Source organism: Bradysia coprophila, chromosome IV (assembly GCF_014529535.1).
Source record: "Bradysia coprophila strain Holo2 chromosome IV, BU_Bcop_v1, whole genome shotgun sequence".
Classification (NCBI taxonomy): domain Eukaryota; kingdom Metazoa; phylum Arthropoda; class Insecta; order Diptera; family Sciaridae; genus Bradysia; species Bradysia coprophila.
This window is the reverse complement of record NC_050738.1, coordinates 10,067,508-10,080,686: the sequence shown is the minus strand read 5'-3', so window position 1 is coordinate 10,080,686 and position 13,179 is coordinate 10,067,508.

Here is a 13,179-nt window from a genome sequence, read left to right as displayed (position 1 = left end):
AGGTGGCGGTGGAGTAAAATAAGAGTTGAACAAAATCTGGGTTTCTGTTTCTTCGTCAAAATGATACATTCGACTCAGTTTCAATTCAATTCCACAGAACTCTATGTGCTGCATAGCATGTGTAGCACGATGTAATAGGGAGATGAAGACAAGATTAAGTGATGAAAGATTAAAATATGGTGTCGTTTAAGTGGGCATTTATCAGATGAATCTTTTGAATCTTTTGAAAAAGTGTCTCCCACTTCTGATTGCATTCAACTGGATAAAGTACTCCAATGTAATCAGGTTGCTTTGTGTAAAATTACATCGTTCAAGGGTTTGTTAACTAAATGAATGGAAGAATCCTTTGAAAATGTTTTAATATTATGAGATCCTTCTTTCATTCTCTATCTTCCTTTCTCTACTCTCTACATCTGGGTAACGAATAGCAAAAGTCTTAATAAACAGTAAGTTCATATATGCCATTTGTATATCTGTGTAGCATATTTGGTACATACGACACGACTTGAATGAAACATTGAGCACACAGTCTTTGGTATGAAATCGTTCTTATTGTGTAGTTAATGGGGTTCGGTGAAGTAGTTTAAAGCATTCGAAGTTGATTGCAATAAAATGTTAGTGAAATTGTCTTTGTTTGTTTTAAATGGTGGATTATTCAGTTAAATTTGAGATTATTGTTGATGAAAGAACGGAGATAGCTAGAGTGCTATGTCGTTCTCAATTAACATGGCTTTGGATCGTTCTAAGCTTTCGTAAATATTTACCGAACTTTCTGCTAATCTCTTGAAATACTGTCCACAACTTGTAATGGGCACCACTGATATTCTGCACAATGTCCATTCTATGTCTTCTAACCATTGATGAATAATAAAAACATATTCATCACACCCTGATAGATAAGATGATACACTTCGCCTGCAACCGAAATTGGATTATTCAAAAGCTTGGATAAATCTTGGAAATGATTTACAATTCCCTTTGGTGATCGTGTTCATATTAAAAAAATATCTAAATATCCAATGGGAGAATTGCGACGGGTCATTAGATCATGTTTGTTGAAACCTTTATACAAATTCTATTACTTCATTTGTTGTTTAACAGCTTTTAACTGCAAATTAGAAGATCGTTTTGGGCTATTGAGGCTAATGTGTTCTCAGACACTGGAGATCCCTAGTTGAAGGGTCTAAGTTGACAACTGAATACCTCTGTAAGGAACACTTGAGCTAGGTGTACGCAAATGTTTCAAATGGTCTACATCCAAAGTGATATATGGACGGCAATAACACATTCGACCACTGTTTGTATCGGAGAGAGAAGTACGTCTTTTGAAGGTTTGCATTAATATGCAGTTCCATAAATACCATTTCGAACACGAAAAAGTCTAGGGAATCATAGTTGAAATGAAATTTTAACTCATCACCAAGCTTTCTAACTCGTGGTCATTCTATGGTAAAGGCACCACTGACTGAAATGGCACAGAGTCATTGTTGATGTGGTGAATGCTGATCTCTCGATGTAACCAAAGTTCTGAAAGAACAGGTTAAGTCAACCACAAAGGCGGTTGACACCAAATTTTATAAACAGATAGTGTGAGAAATCAACTTGAAGAAAATATTTTTCTCGAAAATTCAGAATTTTGTTTTTGCTAAGTTCGATTCTACATATAAACTTCGCAGCTGTTGACGCAATTGTGTGTCACCGCCTTCGTGATCAACTCTGAGTTGTCTTAACCTGTTCTTTCAGAACCTTGGACTTAACCACGTATACTGATGACTTAGTCATCCGAGATTGACAATTCAACAAATGTAAATACATTGCACTTCGTATCTATAGAAGAATCAGAAAGTCGCATGGTTATGTGGTTTATGAATGTTTGAAAAAATTTGCATTTATAGTACTTTATTTGGCAGCTGTCATTAATAGCACTTTTGCTTGAAGTGCGTTGATTTATGTTATGTATCTATGTGCAAACCCCTTGCTATATTGAAGGTAGTATTGAGGCCACTTAAGACAGTCCACATCACTTACTTTTGTCATCAATTGTTGACTACCTGTTTCCCAAACGTCCAAAAAGGTCCTAATATCGCTGATTATTTTTCAACTAGTTTTTGCACAGAATAGAAGTAAAAATGATACAGAACATACTACACGTTAACTGAATAAACAGTAAAAATCCAGCAATATATTTTCATTTCAATGATAAATTCTTCACGTCAACCAAGAAAAGAATATGGGAAAAATCTGAAATAAAATTGCAATTTCTCGGAATGGGAATTCAATAGATGTTGTCTGGTCACATAATAGTTGATAGTTTGTCGATATAAATAGCGATTATAATTGAAAAAAAGACGTTACAATGTAGTGAAGACTCGTATTTCAAATTGTATTAAAAATATTGATTGAGGACGTATGAGATGGAAGCACTAAAAGATTTATTCTTCTAACATATTTGCAATCTGTAGAATAAAATCAGAAAACTATTACTTGGAAATACGTATTACTGAGTCACATTGTCTATTCGAAAGCAATTACTTCGAACTGAAAGGACTGATATTGTGTTGCTTCATGTAACACATTCAATATCTTCCGACCTAATATTTTCAGCATCAGCATTATTACGAGGAATCAGTTCTACAACGTGGACACGCTACATTTAGACTTTGATTTGATCTATTTTTAGTGATTGTACATTTGTTTAATTTTACCTTTTGCTTATTGACAAAGGACAGAAATTATTTTCTCAATCGCAATAGTCTTTAATGAAAAGAGAGGTAAAAATGAAACTTTTATTCGACGAAATTTTGGACAAGAATCCCTAACTTTTTCAGTAGAATGTCTTCGATCATAATAGAACTGTTCTACCCTCATCTGTTATCGATAAAGAATGCAGTAATAAACGACAACGTCAGACTAATGCGGTATATAACAAAAAGTATGTTCAAAAAAATGAAGTAGAAGATCGGAAATCATTCTCTTGAAAATTCTTAGATCAAATGAACTAATAGATACGACAGTAAAACTAGTCATATGCTCAAGGTTAAAGGTTAAATAAATGAGATGAGCGAGCATACCACCGCAACGTAGTTACTGAATCTATTACTTCGTTTAACCCATATATTTTCTACCGATCCATGCAAGAGCATTTACTTCGATAGTCCTATGCATATTCACATTTCTTTTGATTTTGTTATTGAGATAGCATCAGCTGGGACTTATTTTTAAAGATGATGACAGATGCTTCAGCCGACCATAAAGGTTTTATTTAGTTTTTTGTTTTCTGTTTAGCCTGTATTTGTACTCTATTGTATTTTTGATCTTTTTACAAAAATCTTTTTTGAAAGTTATAAAAACATAATAACTCTACCAATTGTTTTCGCAAACGTGAAGCGGACCAGCAATAATGTTTTAAGTTCAAAGCTAACACATTTGTGGTCGAGATTGCGGTTTTGAATTTTGTTAAAATAATTTTTGTAAAAGATATAATCAAAAACGTCACGAACAACTACAGATGTACGGGTCGTGGTTTTTTAACATTCCAAATATAGGTTATAATTTCAGCGTTGCGACCATTGATCTTAATAGTATTATCGTTTCTCGCTCGATAACTGAGCTAAGCATTTAAAAGCTAACAAAAAGTTATATTCTCAACTCTTAAGTATTTATAAATCGAAAACTTAAAAGTAATGTTACCCCTGCCACAATAGGTAAGGTACTTGTCTTTTATTGGTAACATTTCGCTAGTGAACCAGAATTTTTTGGACAGATTGATCTAGTGTTTGGATTGATTCTTTGAGCCAGAAAAATTTGTCTGCGGTGAAAGTCAAACACGACGCTGTTGCAAACAACGTCAATCAGTTCTGATTTAAACCAGAAAAAATTTGCGGTATTCGCTCCAAAATCACATGCAAGCCGAGGACCTATAAAAATCGTGCACCCATACAGTTCTCTTTTTATCGATTGGATTGAAAATGCAAAATGCAACAAATCGTTACTGTGGGCAGAAAAACATTCGGAAACGTGCATATTTCATTGTATTACGGGGCAGAGGTTATTTGAATGATTTCATACAACAACCAAAGTCAAACGCTCCAACAAAATTAAATTCATTTTAAATGCGTCCAATTTTACTGAACACAGCAAAAGAAATAAAAATAATTTTGTGGGACAATTTTATGAAAGCTTTCCGGATTTTGGATATTATGGGATCTATTGATAGACGAGGTGCGAGGTGGGGCTCTTACCAATGCGACGACTACGAGTTATATCAGTTCGATACCATGTAAGCACGCAATATTCTCTATTACAAGTCTTACCAACGTACGTGCAAAAATACACCCTACTTTAGTGGCACTTTGTTTACTACGTAGCTTATTATTGATTGGTTTCATCTTGAACATTTTTCAAATTTATCTAGCCCTAACGGCAGATCTTGCGGATCTACCATGCATTTTTGAGTCGTAAATTAGTCTCTGGTAAAACAATGTAATATTTTGGAATGACCATTATCGCGTCGCTCGTGTATGATGAGCTTGAAAGCATTTTATGTATACATTTATAACTGTCGATGTATGAACACCATCAAGTGCAAAAAAAAATCGGAAAATAAATATCGAATTTATCGACATTTTTATGTTCCCAAAGCTAATGTTTTATGTATTTTGATAAAAATGTATTTTTCCATAATAGGCCACTGCCGCACAGCACATCAACCATTCATGTTATGTATATCTATTGATGTGTTATGTAGTGTGTGAGTCTCGTTTTGGAATTATTTATATTTTTATGGATGGTTAAATGCATTGAATAATCGTTAAACTGACGACTAAAATAAACACAATAAAAAAATGGATTTTCTTATGCGATGATTTAAGATTAACGGGGATTTTTTATGGATCATTTTTCACCGTAGTTTTGCTGACACATTTTTAGAATCGCATGCACCGCAGGTAAAAAGAGCATCTGTAAAATGTCCTATTAAACATTGATGATTTTCCAGTTTATCAAACTGGAGATTGTGGAGATTTTTATCCGATCACTGCAGTAATAAATGCAAACGAACACACTCCCCTCCTCTACATTTAAATTTTTAATTTTTTCTGCGTATCGGAGAACCAATGTTCTAAAAATTCTTACTATAACAAGGAGTTTTTAAGTACCATCTCACTTCAAGTCATTACAGTAAACGTCATTGAAATTTAGACATGAATTTGCCTCAGCTGTTTTTCAACTGGTCCTGGTCCATTCATACAAACAAAACTGCTCATACGGCTTTGTACTGTTTTGCCACTACCCCAATGCGTACGTGTGTTCACCTGTATTAAGACGTATCGGAATTGTTCGTATCAGTGGGAGGGATTCTTTTGAAAAACAGCCTACCGAAATCGGACGCATTTTCCAGTGGACTTTTTTATATGTGCCTAGGAAGGACTTCGACCCTAGAACCCACAACCACTTTCAAAAAAATTCTTCGAAGCTTTTGTGACTGGTGAAAGGTGATCAAAAACCGAAAACTTGCACTTTTCTTACCAAAATTTCTCCGGGTACACGAGCCGTACAGGGTCGTGTGGGGTGTCATTAGAAAGGTAATCACATGTACTATTGAGCCGAATAAAGACTCATTGGTTTTAAAATTAATCCACACTGAAATATGTGCAGTTGAAGTTTTCAACAGAAAACTTGCACTTTTCTTACCAATATTTCTCCAGTTACCACGAGCCGTATATGGTGGTGTGGGGTATCATTTGAAAGGTAATTTTATGTGCTTTTGGGTCAAATAGGGTCTTATGGGGATTTGAAAGCATCTACGATGAAATATGAGAAGTTGAAATGTTTAAGTGCCCATACAATCGCTAAACCGAACTGGTGTGCATACGTTATTTTGCACCAGCTGGTCCCATTTGGAATTGTATGTGACCAGCTGGTGCAAAATAACGTATGCACACCAGTTCGGTTTAGCGATTGTATTTCATCGCATATGCATCCAAACCCCATAAGACCCCATTTGGCCCAAAAGCACATAAAATTACCTTGTACGCCCTTTTATTGAATAAGCGAAAACGAGGAAACAAAAGTCGAAGAATGATTAATTCCCCTGTCGTTTTCAAATGATGTTTGTTTATAATAAGACAATAAATAATAATGAAGGAAAACCATGGCGTTTAACATTAACACAATGTCTTGTAGTGGTTCGTCTATTGGTATGATTGACTCTGTCAATAAAGTTTGCTACATATGTGTTTTATTATGCAATGGGCGACCGTTTAGGGAGAATTTGTATGCAGAGGATGTTGATGAATTTTTTAATATTGTTTTAGGGAAATATCCATTACAAATAGCAAACTCTACGTTGACAATAAATATGCACAATTCACATAAAAAGTTTACGAGACTTAAATGCGAATTTCCATATATACCATTAGCAAGTGATAACATAGACTGTTTTGCTACATGCAGAGCAGAGCAAATTCATAATTAAATGAGTCGTGAGATTGGTTGTTGATTTTGTTTACCCATTACAGGTGTGATAAATCGTGTACAATGTCACCGAAGTAAGATTATCTTTCATGCACACAAAACTTATGTTCTTTATGGAAAATCAGAAAACGCAAGAGAGTGAACTAGTATCGACAATGAGTTTGTTTCAAACCGCTACTGATACTTTCAACGAAAAAATCACTTTTCCAACGCTACATCCACCTATGTGCCGAGTCCTGTTCAAGAACGTGGATCCAACGTCTTGAGTTAAATTCCGCTCGTTACTGATTCCCAGCGCACACAGGTCGAATTCTACACCGACGAAAGAAGTAATAGATTTTATTTACACGATATGCTTGCCCTTATAAACTCGCTGAACGTTTTGATTGGCGTTCAGCCACTTCAAAACTTAAAGTGATTAGCTCGTCTGCTTTCCACTAATAGATAAAATTTTCCAGTGTGCAGGAGTTTTACCACCTCAATTTACAGAAACCAGAAAGCAGGAACTTTTTCGAACTTTTTTGTTTAACATTTTTTATTTAAATTACATTCACTAAAATGGCCCTGGTTGGACAAAAGGCGATTATTTACTATTATAATTATAATTGAATGAAAGTTTTTCTAACATCTCCACTAATTGGTAGAAAAGTTTTCAAATAGTAGGTAAATCCTCCGTTTGTATCAAAGAAATGCAGAAAAAAGTTCATTATTTATAATGAACAATATATTCTGTCGACATTTTTTTCCTCTATAATATTTTACATGTTTTCATGCAAATACTACAAACAACATAAGAGCATATCTACTCACTACACTGCTCAGCACAATAGAATGAAATTCAATTCATCCATTCTTCTTCAGAATAATTTCATATTTTTTTTTGTTCGTTATGATTATTATTGTCACAGAGTCACAGTCTCATACAGCGCGGAAAACATAAGCCTCACTGCTTGCATCAGTACATATACTCCATTCAACAAAAAAAAATAATATATTATTTTGAATGAAAAACTCCGGGGAAATTTTTGTCAGCTTAATTAAAAAACAATAGAAATATAATAGAAATTTTAATAATAAAATTCCTACGGTTATGGATGAATGGGAAAATGTAATGCGAATATTTTGAAAGGAAAAAAAAAGTGGATCGAGATTATACACTCTTGATTTAAAATTAAAAGATTTTTATTATTATACGAGAAGAATATGGACAGTAATTCATTACCGTTGTACAAATATATGTAGAAATGTCGACAATATGACTGAGTAATAAAGTCAGTGAGACAGTTCTCAGTTGAGTATGGAAAATTGCCCACAGTTTCTATTTTTGAATTATTACACATTTATCTCAGTCAGGCAGATGAATGAAACAAATTTGATATGAAATAGGATTTGGATTCAGAAAATTATAGCGAAGCAAATTTATTTTCGAATTTTTGCAAATACATTTTTGAAAGAAGGAAACCCAGGACAACGGCTAAATTCGTTATTATATTCGTCATTTTCAGAATAATGTCAAATATTAAAGTTAGATATTTTGAGTGAGAGTGAGATAAGACGACAAATAATAACAAAAAACGTGTTTTTAGTACGTTTGATCACGGAATTGCTTGAGACACTATCTTCTTCACAACATAAATTAATTTGGGCGTATAAATCAAAGCCTTCAAAAGAATCTTACAACTTAAACGTCAATTTATGGCCTACACATTTTTTTAACTGTGAAGCCAGGATTTTCTCAATTTTGCCTCAATTTTACACCAAACAAACGCTCGCATTTCTCAGATGATTTTCAAAAACTTTTCCAGCTAACAAAATTCCTAATAATTTAAGCTCACTTGAGCAATCGAATCATTTTTGACTTGAGCCTACGTTAACGAATTTTCAGATTTACGAACCAATTAACTTTTCAAAGTCAGCGAACTTTGGCGACACAAAAAAATACTTTTCCCATAAACGTCTTCCAGATCTAATTGTTTTCTGTAACATTGGACTACAATTGTAGTATAGTGTATTTGTCTAAAATATCTGCAGTATATCTTGATTTGAGCTCAATTACTCTTGAGAATTTTTTCAAACCACTAAAAAAATGGAGAAACGGGTAAGCCACGTCAGTGGCCTTACTCGTGTATCATGCCCGCACGTTAGTAAGCGGGCGTGACGCAAGTCCACTACCAAAAAATTTGTAACAAAATTTTTTTTAGGACAGCGGAGCATATTTACAGCAACTTTTTGACTTCTTCCCCTTAACTCCAACGACCCCCAAACTAGGATATCTGGAATCTAGGAATCCATACGAGTTCAACGAGCTATCACACGTTACTGCAGCTTCAAAATTGGCCGAGATATTGAACTTCGAATTATTGATGTTTGTATGAAAATAAGCAAAATCTCGAATTTTCAGTTAACTGAAATCGCCTACGTTAGTTAGTTCCTATGGAAAAGTGGATCTAGCAACTCCTAAACGTTTCTATAGATTGTCCTGAAATTTTGGTTATAGGCGACAATAAAAGGTAGATATAGCGGCGGATTCCAGAACTCTGGAACATTTATTGTGATGAAGTCATCACAAGCGAAGAGAGCAACATTGTATTTCCCACTTTTCAGCGTCCTTAACTACTCAAGCGCCAATGTCCCAAAGAGGTAGAGGTGAACGTGAACGTGGTACAAAATAGTGATCAGCCACTCACCTTCAACTAAAGTGGAAGCATTATAATTTGATCGATTCTATTTATTTTTAAGTAATTGTTGTTTTCGAAGAAATCATTTCGAAAACATTACAGTATAAAAGCTTACACATGCGCATTAGAGCTGTTTGCTCGCGGTATACCTGCGGGTAATCCGTTCAAATGCACGTGTCTAAGCTTTTCTACTGTAATGTTTTCGAAATGATTTCTTCGAAAACTACAATTATTTAAAAATGAATTAAATGAGTAGAATCGATCAAATTATAATGCTCCGACTTTACTGTTAAAACTGCCTGAACCTTATGATGTTATGCACACCTGAGTCCCCATGTAGCTACGGCACTGGTACTATATAGTTTTCTTATATCGGTGGAACCAAGAAAAAAAAAACAAATTTTACATGAGAGCTCAGAGCCTAAGAGTTAGGCAATAGCTAAAGAGTCGGAGTCAGAAGAGAGTTGGAAAGTCCAAGTAAACAAATTTGTAAAAAGATTAATTGAATTGGACTTTTAGTTTGTAATGCCGATGTCCATGTTATTGATAAATATGCTGTGGAATTTAAGCAACTTATGTTATGTGAACAGCACCTTTTATCAAAGGTTGTATACTTTGGGGGCGTGACCTCCCCAAAGTATACAGCCTTGCCTTTTATGTTAAATAAATGTTTCTCTCTCTCTCTCTTCAGGAAATGCAATACTGCCAGCTGTGCCGGCTGTCATATGGGGCTAATCGTAACTGCTAGGCATGTTTGATTATTCATTCGATTGATAAATCGATTATTTCCTTTGAACCGATTATCGATATTTTCAAAAAATCAATATAAACCGAATGTTTTATATCGACTGATAATCTGTAAATACCGACTGATAGTTATTAATCGATAAAACATTCAATTGATATTGCATCGATTATTTGGTAATTTTATCATTCAATATCAATCAACTGCGACTGCAACTGCAGTTTCCAACTGTCACAAAATTGAGATGTTGTTATTGGTGACCTTACACCACCCGTGAAAATGTTATTTATAAGCTACATTATACATTGTACATACGGAGAAAGTTTTAATATATGAAAATTGTCAAGGACCCTTTTGGCTTTTGCTTGGAACATTTTACTTTAAAAAAATCTTTTAAATAATTTATTACATGTTATCCAATCTGCCTTACGATTCAGCATTCAGGATACGTTCAGCACATCCCGCCTATGAAAAATTATTTTGTCTGTAAATTGCCTCGTCAAACACACGTTGCGTCTAGACGGTAAAATGTAATTAAACTTAATTATTTTGGAAGAGAAAACATTAAGATGTTCGTGTGATTATACGTTCGCGTCTGGTATGCTCTGTGTTACACATGTAATGTTTTATCATACATCTATATGTAGAGAAGATATGGTGAAGGAGGTTACATGGAACTATTTAAAGTTTTGTCATTTTCGCGTATTTAATTTTGTTAACGGAAATTAGTGAACTTTATGTTAACTTTTGAAATAAAGCCTTGTAAATCAATGTGATATTACGGGAGGAGAACGTGGTTTATACATGCGTTTATGTATATGAATTTATGAATACGTATTTACGTATACGTAAGTACACAAGTTGTATTCCTAAAATATTTACTTTATTTAATAAGCTTCGTACGGTAGTATGAGAGTTCTTGGTTTTATGTAATTATTATGAAACATAGCATTCCTGTTAAAAAATGTTTGTATTGTGTGCAAGCACCGGTCTGAATTTTCTATTTTCAATTACATTATTTAAAATATTTCACTCTTCAATTCTTCCGGTAAATACGAGCCATTTTAATTAACCTCATACTTCCGGGAGATATTTTCGAAATTTCAGAAATTTCTTTAATAACCGAAAACTAAGCATAAATCTCCGACTATGGCCTTTTCTCGGAAACGATAGAGAATGAAGCATACACCCATTCACAACCGGGAAACGTATTGTGAAATTATAACTGAATCTTCTACTTATTTGCTTGAACTTAAAAGTCTTGTACTTCATTATCTTTAACATTCTTTTCGCTATATAAGAAAAAATTGACCAGAGTTCATTGTACTTGTTTTTGCGATGCTGTCGATAACAGATGACTAGTGGAAAGTCGAGCTAAAGAGAGTGGAACTATAGTGTCACGCAAAAACTTCCTAAAAAGCATTTTAATGCTCTCAATTCCGAAACCAAAATGAATGGATTTCAGTTTCTCAACTAATTATTCTCTAATTATACAATTCGAAACCGTTCCTGTAAAACGCCTCCAGACGAGACTAACAGATATTGGTCTCACATCCTTCTCCCCAACATTTTTCCCCGTCATCAGGAGCATTTAGAAGATTGACACCTTGACACCTTTTATTTGGTAAGATCACTTATTTATGCCCCTCCTGTTGATAACAGACCCGACGCACAATAGTCGAAAATTCTCATACAAATTCAGTTTTTTTTATGTTTGTATAGGGCACTACGTTACGAACGTTCCATGCTGTATGGACCATACAAAAATTAATGGTGAAGCTTCGGTCATCGCACTAAGCAAATTGTGGACAATAACTTATTTGTGTCGGTTAATACGGTCTTTCAACAAACAATTGAATGCAATACTTTGTAAGGGTTAAGCATATAGGAATGATTAGGGGCCTGATTGATGCTGCCTTAACAATAACAAATTATTGAATTGAATAGCTACTCACATTTCATCCAACCTATGGGTTTTGTTCTCCATCAAGAATACGCTATTGATGGAATCAATTCCAAACATAACGAAATGTTAATGTTAGCTGATTGTTCGGCATTTAAATTTGAACGCACATTGATTTTCGATTATGATGAATATTATGTAGTATACACTTTGTCTGTTACACACCCACTCAATCTACCCAATGACTCAAGTATAATACGTATAACTACCGGATATAATATATACATACACGCACACATAGAACACAAAGACGTATATCCCGCAACAACATCACCATACAAAAATTAAGCTACACACTTCCAGCTCACGAAAAACGTTTTAGATTTTAGACGACGAAACGAAAAGGATGTTAGCTTTTCAAAAGTTTCCGACCCCAAAATGACTTCATGGTTATAAGCGTAAAGAGTTCGTTTATAAAATTAATCTTTTGTTTTAATCATTCTTACCATTAACGTAAAAGTAACGGCCTGAAATCAATGCAATATAATGCTTTGAACGTCAAAGTGGTAAAGTCTTGTTTCTTCTTTGTGGACGCAATTTGAATTTTACCGGTAGCTCGGCATTTTCACAAAACGATTAACGATTAATAAATGAATTCAAGTTTTGTTTTCAAACACAATAATGTTCGTTGGAACAATACTGGCAACGTCGAGCTTAAGGGTATAAAGAAATAATTGGAATTCACACTTGAGACGGTATTATTGGATCGAGAGACGTTGCAGAATATCAAAAGAATTTAGTTGGAAATTTATTTTACACGCGCCGTATTACGGCACCACAAGAAATCAGCCACCGAAAATTCTCAATAACATACCCTACCCCAGAAGTCTTTCAAATTCATCTTAAATTGTTCACGAGAAATACCACGCTTTTATTGTCGCTGAATTGAATTATATATCCGGCACTTGTAGTTCACTGGCCCGTAGTTACCATACGTCGTACTGTATTCCGTTAATCGAAAAATTGTGTCGCTGCGCAGCATCAGTGCAAGTTGAGTCAAACTTGTGTTGAAACGAATGTCTTTCCTAGCACAATAAAAAAGTATTCAAAGTATTTCTAGTAGTTCGAGGCTCTCAAAGTCCCCAAAGCCCCCAAAGTCATTGGTTTCGACACAAGTTTTGACGTTCCACAATAACGAATAATTTTTGCCGACGGCCAATTGATATATAATGAACAACTTTCGCATGGGGCAGGCAATAAATGTTGTGATCAAAACGATGTAACATAGAAAATACAACGCTTTTGGATTCGATTGTGTAACATAATAACCGGAAATACGAAATATCTATTTCGACGAGAATATGGGGCATAGCACTATG